Genomic DNA, 9,694 nt, shown 5'->3' with positions numbered 1-9,694 from the left:
AAGTAAGAAATTCTGTCAGTAACACACACATTTCCAAATATCTGGAAATTTCATATTAGAAACATAGCATTTTACTTTTTCATTGATTTTAAAGATATAACCCTGGTGCATTTCTCAACCCTTTAAAATCATTGAGGTGATTTAAAAATTTATTTTATTTTCTTTTATTTAAATTTTCTTTTTTTTTTCTTTTCTTTTCTTCTTTTTTTTTTAGGTGAGGCAATCCTTTGTTGACCTCACAGACTGCAAGAACCTTGTCAGCTTACAATTCCCCCGCCCCCCTCGCCTTTTTTTTTACGCCTATAGAACCTGGTCTTCCTAGGTGGTCTCCTATCCAAGTACTAACCAGGCCCGACCCTGCTTAGCTTCTGAGGTCAGATGGGATTGGGCTCGTTCAGGGTAGCATGGCCATAGACCTTATATTATTTTCTTGCTATATCTCTTTTATCATGAAAAATATTCTGAAACTGAACAGGTGAGGAATGTCTGATACTAATTAATTAATTATACCAGAAATGTTGTACCTAAATCATGAGCATTAATATTATTAGATGTACCGGGCAATTCATCAGAATAAAAATTTGGAAGAGTGTCTGGATCCTTTTAACTGCTGGACTGGAAACTAGAGAGATCTAAGACTGGGGTCACAAAAGGTAAATATAAAATGATTTGTTAGTATAGATATAAACAGATGGCCCCCTGGAGAGCCATGAGGTTCAGCTTCCTGCCTCCAAGTTGAAGAGCTTTTTAATCATTTCAGGCAAGTGGTTATTTCCTTACAAGTTCTATGGAATAAGATATCCCAATTTCCCTTTACAGATTGAATGTTGCTATGATAGAAAGCCTGTCTTGGGGATTAGGATTTTTGCTCACTGAAAGTATAGATCTCTTTCTCGATCATCTAGTTTGATTTAATTCCAATAAGTGCCAGGCAGTGTTTTAGGTATTTGGGATAAAATGGAAAAAAAGAGATAAGATACTTGCATCATGTATCTTACAGTTACTTCTATTCTAATGGGGTAAAATAGAAAATAAATACATAAACAAATAAAGTAATTTCAAATTATAATAATTGGTCTGAAGCAAAAGAATACATTGTTGGGCACACAGAAGCTTTAGATAAGTTGGTTAGGTATGGCTCTGTGAGGAAGGGACATTTGTACGTGAATAAAGAGAAAGATAAAATGGACTAAATTATATGCTGTGTTAAAAAGAATTTCTGAGGTATGACCTTGGATAAGCTTGTTAGCCTCTGAACACCGTTTTCTGGTTATATTGGCCATCACCTGTTTTTGTTAGAAGATTAAGTTCTAATTAAAATTTATCACCATTGGACAAAATTTATCTTTATTTCCCAAGCTCAGTATTTTTAAACTGGATTGTTGTTTGACATCTCTAGAGGACATTTGGAATTCTGCTGAGTTCTCATTGGTAAAGATCTCAGAGTACAGCTTGGGAGAGCAGGCAGGCCTGGCTTCTCACCATGCTCATTGTTCCACTTACAGGAGGTAATGCTCTCAAAATAAGGTAGCCTAATGTTTGAAGGACATTATTTAACCCAATCAGGCTGTGGTTGGCAATCTAACAAGTTATTTCCCTGTTTACCTATCTAATGATAGACTCTTTTACCTATAGCCAGATGAAGACAGATGGCAATCTCATCTTTTCACTGAGGTTGATGACATGGTGAAGGTGACAGATACTAGAGCATAAAACTGCTGACTCCTGAGACAGGTCATTAGAGCCCTAAGGTCAGGCTTAGGAGACCATTCGGGGTGGGTGAGAAGCTGATCTTTAAGTAGAATTGGCTTATGGAATAAAGCTTCAAGCAACACATCTCTGTAACACAGGTACATTCTACTCACTGAAGCCCACTACCTTCCCTACAGTCTCTTATTACTTTCTTTGAAAGATATTTTTCCTAACTATGTTCCATGCAAATTAAGTCTGAAAGATAAAATAGTGTTCTGGGGAAAAACAAAGGTTGGAGGGGCTTAACTGGTGCTAAATTCTGCCTCTTCTCTGAAGAAAGGCTAAATGCTCAAGAGAAATCCTGTAATTAAGAAATCTATTTAAGTTTGTTTTACCAGACAGCCTCAAGCTTAGTCGACTGTGTAAACTTATTTTTTTCTCTCATAGAACATCTATTAGTATCTTGTTGAAAGCACACCAATTTAGAAACATTGCTTCAGAGAAAATATTTAAAAAGATGCATGATGGAAAGCTGACTGGTTGGTAGGAGATCATTGTCAGTAATGAGTTTTTTTGTTTAAGAAAAGGTACAGCAAGCACACTGACATTGTAAAAGTTTTATCAAATATTTCAATAAGATATTTTCTAAAACAGGAGTGTGACTGAGATTATGAAAGAAACCTTAGATGTAGATCCCTGGTAAGGCTTTTTAAAAATGTTTGCTTAGTTTCAGAATGACCATGTAATCTTATTAGAACAGGTGTACAATTAGAAGCTTATAATTACTAAATATTTCTTAAGTTCTTTAATCTTTAGTGCTAGAATTTGATGACAGGACAAGTTCTCAAAGGAACAGAAAATACTTCTAGCTTTCTGCTGCTGTATTGGAAAATCAATTCATTCTTATAGGCTTGCAAGTGATTTTGACTTCTAGAATGCTTCAAATTTAGACTTCTAATTTGGAAATTTCAAAATCTTTATATCGGGTACTAATGCAGGAAACAGCTCTTCTTTAATACTAGAACAACTTTTTTTTTTTTTGATTTCCTAAATGAAAATGTACTTTTGGGAAATAGATACTCAAATTACATAATTCAGATTTCTGCAGACCCTAGTCTCTGTTCTTTTATCTTTGTCATTGCTTTCTCGAAGTATTTTAAAAACTTAGCTCTGAGACTGGTCTCCCTCACTGCTGTTATCTGAGTGTTCTAAACAGTAACTCTGATAGTTACCTAGACACCATTGATCAAAGGATGTCTGGCCTTCAACATGATTGCATTAAGATTGATATTTGTCTTAGTGGAGATTGGATCTTAGGGCCAGAGGTACAATAATTTCTTTTTTAGTCTCTTAGTTTTAAGATATGATTCATGAATTTCTTTTTTTTTTTTTTTTTTTACCATTGGGTCAAGTCAACCAGTGGCTGAGGAAATTGTTAAAGCTAGGGTGACACAGAGAAATTTGAAAGTTAAAACGCATTGCTCTCCATTCATTTAGATTATAAAACTTTAAGTAGCAGTGTAAAAATACTTAGGTCCTCTTATGTCCAATTTTATCTTTGGCTCAGGTTTCTGCATTTAGCATGAGGAGTAGAGAGGAAGGAAGAGATATCCAATTACTATCAACAAGACTTTATAAAGATCTGGTAATACTTTGAAGAACTGGTATGAAAAAGCAAATTGTAGTTATTTGTCCTCATACTGTTCCAACTCTGTGTTTTGGTATTTACTAATATGAATCTGCTCACTCAAGAATGGTGATCTGTTATTGCCTAATTTTAAAGATTTTTATAAACAGTAAACTAATTTCTGCCATCAACCCCCTTTTGCTATTGCTCCATTGTTCAAAATTGCCTTCAGATCCAGAAAAGGTTTGTTCTGTTTTCTTGATCTGTGTTACCTGTTCACTTGAAATCTGCTTCCATACACTATGGTTTAAGGATAACATAATCTTGTTTGTTTGTTTGTTAAATGACTCTATGGCCCAATCTGGGAATTTTCTTTCAAAAAGAATAATCCTCTCTCTTAAGTCACAGACTATAGATTGTAAATGTTTTATGAGGCTTCATTACTCTCTGCCCCATCTCCAGTACTGGTACCAGCCCCAAGCTTTTTCACATCTTAGGAAAATCAGAAACATCCAAAGATAGCTGGGCCCAAAGAAACTGGAAGTTGAATTGAGTCATTAGTTCACCATCAAACTATCAAGTTTTCTCTCTTTAGTCCCTTTACATCTTTTCTTACCTTTTCAAAACCACCGGTGCCCAGTGTAGGTCTAAGATCTATTTCTGAAAGGTCACAGAGAACTCTCTGGAAACCCAGAAGCACTAGGGCAATGCAGCATCATATTGTCTTTGTTAAGAATTTAAGAACACTTGAGGGCTATTGCTTTATTTTACCATTCAGCACCCCAGGTAAACTATTTAAAATTAAAAAAAAAATAGTAATTATAGTTTACGTACAAGATTATGTTAGTTTCAAGTGTACAACATAGTGATTACATAGTGATTACATAGTGATTATATATGTGTATTTTTTAAAAACTATTTTTTTATTTACACACACACACACACACACACACACACACACACACACACACACATTATTTTAAAAACTAAAATGTGCTTTTTAAAGTTGTCCTGCACTGGCTGAGGGTTAAGACAAGAAATAGTTTTATGAATCTTACTATTTACTTTGTGACAAGGATGCTTTTGAGACCGGGGGTCATTACATTGTATAGTCACCTCTGCAAGGAATCCCAGAAGATATTCCTGTCTGACTTTAGCCTCCAGGATCATTATGGGGCTTTTGAACAACTAGGCTATTCCTATGATATAGAAACTGGGATTGTGTAGCTTACCATGATGTTTTTCTTTTAGAGTAGACTACTGAAAACCTCAGAGTCAAACTTATACTTTCTAGGGCAAATATGTTTGTTTTGTAATATGTGTCTTTAAATTAAACTTATTCCTAATTAAATTCTACATGCTTATCCTCATTTTGAGTTCTTTTTTAATTTTTTCTTTTTCCTTTATGTTATCTTGCCCGATTCATGTAAGGAGTCTTAAATTCTTTCTGGAACAATAGGGAGAGTAAATAAATAAATAAATAAGAGCTATTCTACATTTCAGCTCTTCCTCTAGCTCAGGAGTCATTGCAGTGAAGAATGAATTTTGTCTTTTTAGTTACTTTTTTTTCCCTTTAATCTCCCCGCTCTTTAGGTGGGTCTCTTAGTGCCTAGCCTTTAATCTTTTCCAGCACTGTTTATCATTTTTGATGTTACAGTGTTATTATTGTTGTTATTATTCTTATTGTTGTTTTGAGAGTCCACTACTGACAAGGGCACAGCATAAATTTCCACTTCAAAAAGAGTTCCCATTCAAAAGAACATAGATAAATATAATTCAAGTAAGCTAATAGAATAGTCTTGTAGCTTTTAGAGGGTGAAAACCACTGCGAATCCTATGCTTTCTCAGGCATACGGTGACAAATAACAAGATAAGACAGACTGTGTTTTAAAACTGTGAGCAGTGATGCTCTTCTTACTGATAAAGTATCAGTAATTCTGGTTGACTTTATTAACCCTATCTGAAAGTACACTTTGAAGTGCTAGAGCTAGATTTATAAAATTGTACTCTTGAGTACCACTATGCCAAACAATTTGTCATAGTGTGCTGTGGTGTATATCTTTGCCTAAAGTTAAAAAAAAAGATGATAGGGATGATGTTGAGAGAATGCATTTAGAAGCTGGAGTCAAGATGATCCTGACTATAAGTAGACCTGTGGGTAACAATATTTTTAAATATCCTACTCCCTTTTTGACATTCATTAGAGTTATTTTGTCCCTTCAAGGAAGATGTGTAGTTTAAAGAATATGCGAGGCATTGAAAATTTAGTAACAATAAACTCTGAGATGTAATGAGAGTTTAGTAAATAGAAACAGCTTATTTCTTGATTACTATACCCAACTAATTTTCTAAACCAGAAGTCTTTGATTATCCTTAATTCTTTCTCCTCACTTCCAACCCACAATCATTGTTAAACACTGTTCATTTTGCCTCTTTACGTCTTTTGAATCTATTTAGCTTCTTCAACTCAACCACCCCTTCCTTCATTTGTGAAGTATGTTCCAATCACAGCTTTGTACTCTGCTTTACCCTCCCAAATCTAATCTAGCTTCTTCTATTAAGCAAAGCAGCTACTGGGGCTAGCAGTAATTGAACCTTGGCCCTGGGGAAATCCAGACAAGGATAGCTGGAACCAGTTTTTTCCTTCATTGGCCAAAGCTAATGAGTTCCAGGGAGAAGACCTGAATGTAACAGATCTTAGACCCTTGACAGAAGGTTAATATCTTTAGTACTCAAGAAATCTACGAGGAAAGGAATGGTAAGCTGAATTCTCCTACTCTTGAGGTGGGAATATGAAAAGAAACTGAGGAAGGGGGTGACTCCCTCATGTTATCTGTTGAGGGACAAAAAGCCATTCTGCTACTACACTATTGGCCCATAGGGATATGGAAGACTTTGCCTTTTGCCACTTATAGACTTACTACTAGTTAGAATGCTCCAACCATACCTGAGCACCAGTGAGCTCACAAAGAAGATAAATTTAAGGGGACCTAGAAGCCAGAGAGAGGAAGATCTGCTAAAAGACACTAATAACAATTTAACAAGAAAAATCATGAGCACATTTACAGAGATTGGGATATAGCAAAAAAACCCCAAAATAAACAAACAAACAAAAAAACAAACCAAAAACCCAATTCTATAAATTTAAATATTGCCTTATTTTAGAATCAATTTTTAGTTGTATTTCAAATTAATACTTTGGAAGATGAGGTGGAAGAACTACCTCAAAGACACATGGAAGCAGGACCTAGAGAATGTATCTATGAACAAACATGTGAATAATCACTGTTTCAGAGAGAGAATCATATAAGATGAGGCAATTATTTAACCAAATCATAGGGAAAAAAAAGTCCTCACACTGAATAAATACTTCAGTTGTAAATTGAGAGAATGCACCAAGTTTGAATGGGAAAAGATATATTCTGGCTTCGCTTGACAAAATTCTGAATTTTGTCCAGTTGTCTCAACACAATTTATTGAGAGACTGTTATTTCCCCATTTTATATTCTTGGTTCCTTTATCACAAATTCATTTCTGGGCTCTTCGTTCTGTTCCATTGATCTATTTGTCTGTTTTTATGCCAATACTATACTGTTCTAATTACTGTAGTTTGTAATATAATTTGAAAACAGTATGATTTCTCAAGATTGCTTTGGCTATTCAGAGTTTAGAAGCAAATTCTACTATCAAATCACAGAAGAGCTAACCTCTAGTAGCTAACAAACATGAAAAATGTTTGATCTCATTAATACTTAGGGAAATGCAATTAAAACCACAATTAAATATCATTTCACACTCATCAAATTTGTCTTAATATAAAAATTTAACCATAACATTTGTGAAATGTGCAACAAGAGAAACTCATATATAATTTGCATGAGTGCATACGGATAAACTACCTCATTTAATAATTAAGTAATGAGTTCAAACCCTAAAGTCTGGTACCTACATTTTTAGGTATATTATTTTGAAAATTTCTCACGTACTCAGAAGGAGAAGAGCACAAGAATGATCATGGCAACATCACTTATAATTATAGAAATTTTGAAACAATCTGAGTGTTTCTCAACAAAAAAGAGACCAAGTATGCCAAATTATACAATATTGCAGATAAAATGAATAAATTAGAACTGTAGGGTTAAATATTGATGAATTTCAAAAACAGAGTGTAGTGCAACAATTTTAAGCTGAAGGAAAATATATATGCAGTGTTCTTCAATTTATATAAAATTGAAAATTATGAAAAATAATACTTCATATATCTTAAGAATAAATGTAATGATAAAAGCATAAGAAAATGAATAGAAATGATATACACAAAATATATGATAGTAGTTTGTTCTGGGAGTGAGGAAAGAAGACATGATTGGACACGACTGGGGAGAGGTATACCTCAGGCTTTAACTATATCGTTAGTATGGATTTTTTAAGGTAGATATTATGAATCTTTATCATTTTTATATTTATATGGATGTCTGAAATATTTAGTAATACAATTTTAAAGGAGAGACATATTTTATCATATACATTTTAAATTTTTTCATATGGCAAAGATACCATAAACAAAGTTAATAAACTAGCAGTAGCTTTGTAAAATATATTTGCAACAGAGATGACAAGGGATTAACACATTATATAGAAAGAATCCTTACAAATTGACAATGAAAAGATACAAACGACCCAATAGAAATCTGACAATAATAAATGAATACTCAGTTAACAAAGAGCAATTCATCTCCTCAACAAACACAAGAAAAGATGATTATACTCAGAAGTGATCGGGAAAATTCAAATTAGATAACAATTGAATGTTATTTTATCATTACAGACTGGCAAAAAAAAAAGAGTAATATGATTTACTGGCAGGCATGCAGCAAAAAATAGTAGTTTTATGTATTACTGATGGACATATCAATTATTATAGTCTTTTTAGAAATCATTTTGGCAATATTGGAAGGGCTTAGGAAAGAAAAATGTTATAAAAGGAAAGAAAAAAGAATTTCTGCTTATATATCTTACACATAAATTATATATACATACATACATACACACACTCATATATATATACACACATGCATTTCACATCACAAAACAAGTATGGTATAATTACAACAACAAAACCAGTGATAGCACAACCATATAACAAAACAAAACCATTCCAGTTTTACTACGCATTTCTTGATTGACTTTAGACAACCTCTCTCAGCTTCATTGTCCCTAGCTAAAAATAAAATAGAAAGGATTATTAGATAAGACAGGTTAAGCTCATTTATTTAGTGGTTAAATAAAACAAAACAAACCCTAAAATCTTGGTAGTTTAACAAACACAGGTCTTTACTCTGTTCTCAATACATGCCCTTCATTGGTCAGCAGAGGGCTCTGCATATCGCAGTCACTCAGGATCCAGTGTGACTGGTGCTCCTTTTTTTTTTTTTTTTTTTTTTTTTCCCCCCCCCTGAATGGGAAAGGGAGAGCATTGGGGTTGGGTGGGGAGTGGGAGGTTAATTTTTGGCATCACATCAGAATTTAAATTCTTTGGCCTAGAAGTGACACATTTTCTTTTCTCCTACAACCTAACTGTTCTGAACTAGTGTCACACACACACACACACACACACGAAGTATAATACTCCCCTGGGGGTAGGGGTTGGGGGTACTTAAACAAGAGGGCAAAAGGGTGAGCATTAGAAGTTTCTACTAATTTAAGGATTAAATGAGAAAAGGTAGTCAATGGTTTTTAGGGGTTTTTTAAATTACCCTTTATTCTTCAGTTTTTCTTTATTTTCTTGCCTGTACAATCACATATTACCTATATTCTCTCACAAATCCAGTCCAGTCTTTTGCTAGAAATATTATTTGAAAAAATAGCTTTGATCATGTCATTCCCTCACACTTAACATTTCATTGAGTCCCAATCCTGAGAAAGTTCCCATTACTTAGTGTGATATTCTAGATATTTCAGTCTATAACTTAAGTACATATAAGAAATGCCTGCTATTCATGATTGCCTCAAATCTCTTGATATTCACTCCGTATATTAATATTTCATACTGTGGATTCTGCTTTCTTAAAAAATAATCTGCAACAGCCTATGTTTTGCAGTTTCCCTTCCAGCCAGTGTGAAGGCACGCCCAACTGGGTTTCTGATTCTGATTGGATATACTGTGGATTCTGTGGATATACTGTGGATTCTGTGGATCCCGATGAATGAGGTATATTGTCAGCATCATCTTCTGACAGTCTTCCCATGTGTCTTGTGTTTAGAGTGGATGGTTATTGGTCTTACATAAGGGAAGTCATATGAAAAACAAGTAGGTTTATTTGTCTCCTTTTGAGAGACTGAAGAAGAGATCATAAGATTAAAGGTTTTATTCCC

General features: G+C 34.0%; 1 pseudogene; it reads right to left on the bottom strand.

Annotated features, from left to right (window-relative positions):
- Positions 1-297: 297 nt before the first annotated feature.
- On the bottom strand, positions 298-416 carry LOC112482715 (annotated as a pseudogene).
- Between the last annotated feature and the right edge of the window lie 9,278 nt (positions 417-9,694).

The sequence above is a fragment of the Pteropus alecto genome, unplaced genomic scaffold, assembly GCF_000325575.1.
Source record: "Pteropus alecto unplaced genomic scaffold, ASM32557v1 scaffold155, whole genome shotgun sequence".
NCBI classification, from domain to species: domain Eukaryota; kingdom Metazoa; phylum Chordata; class Mammalia; order Chiroptera; family Pteropodidae; genus Pteropus; species Pteropus alecto.
This window is presented reverse-complemented; position numbering and strand designations above follow the sequence as displayed.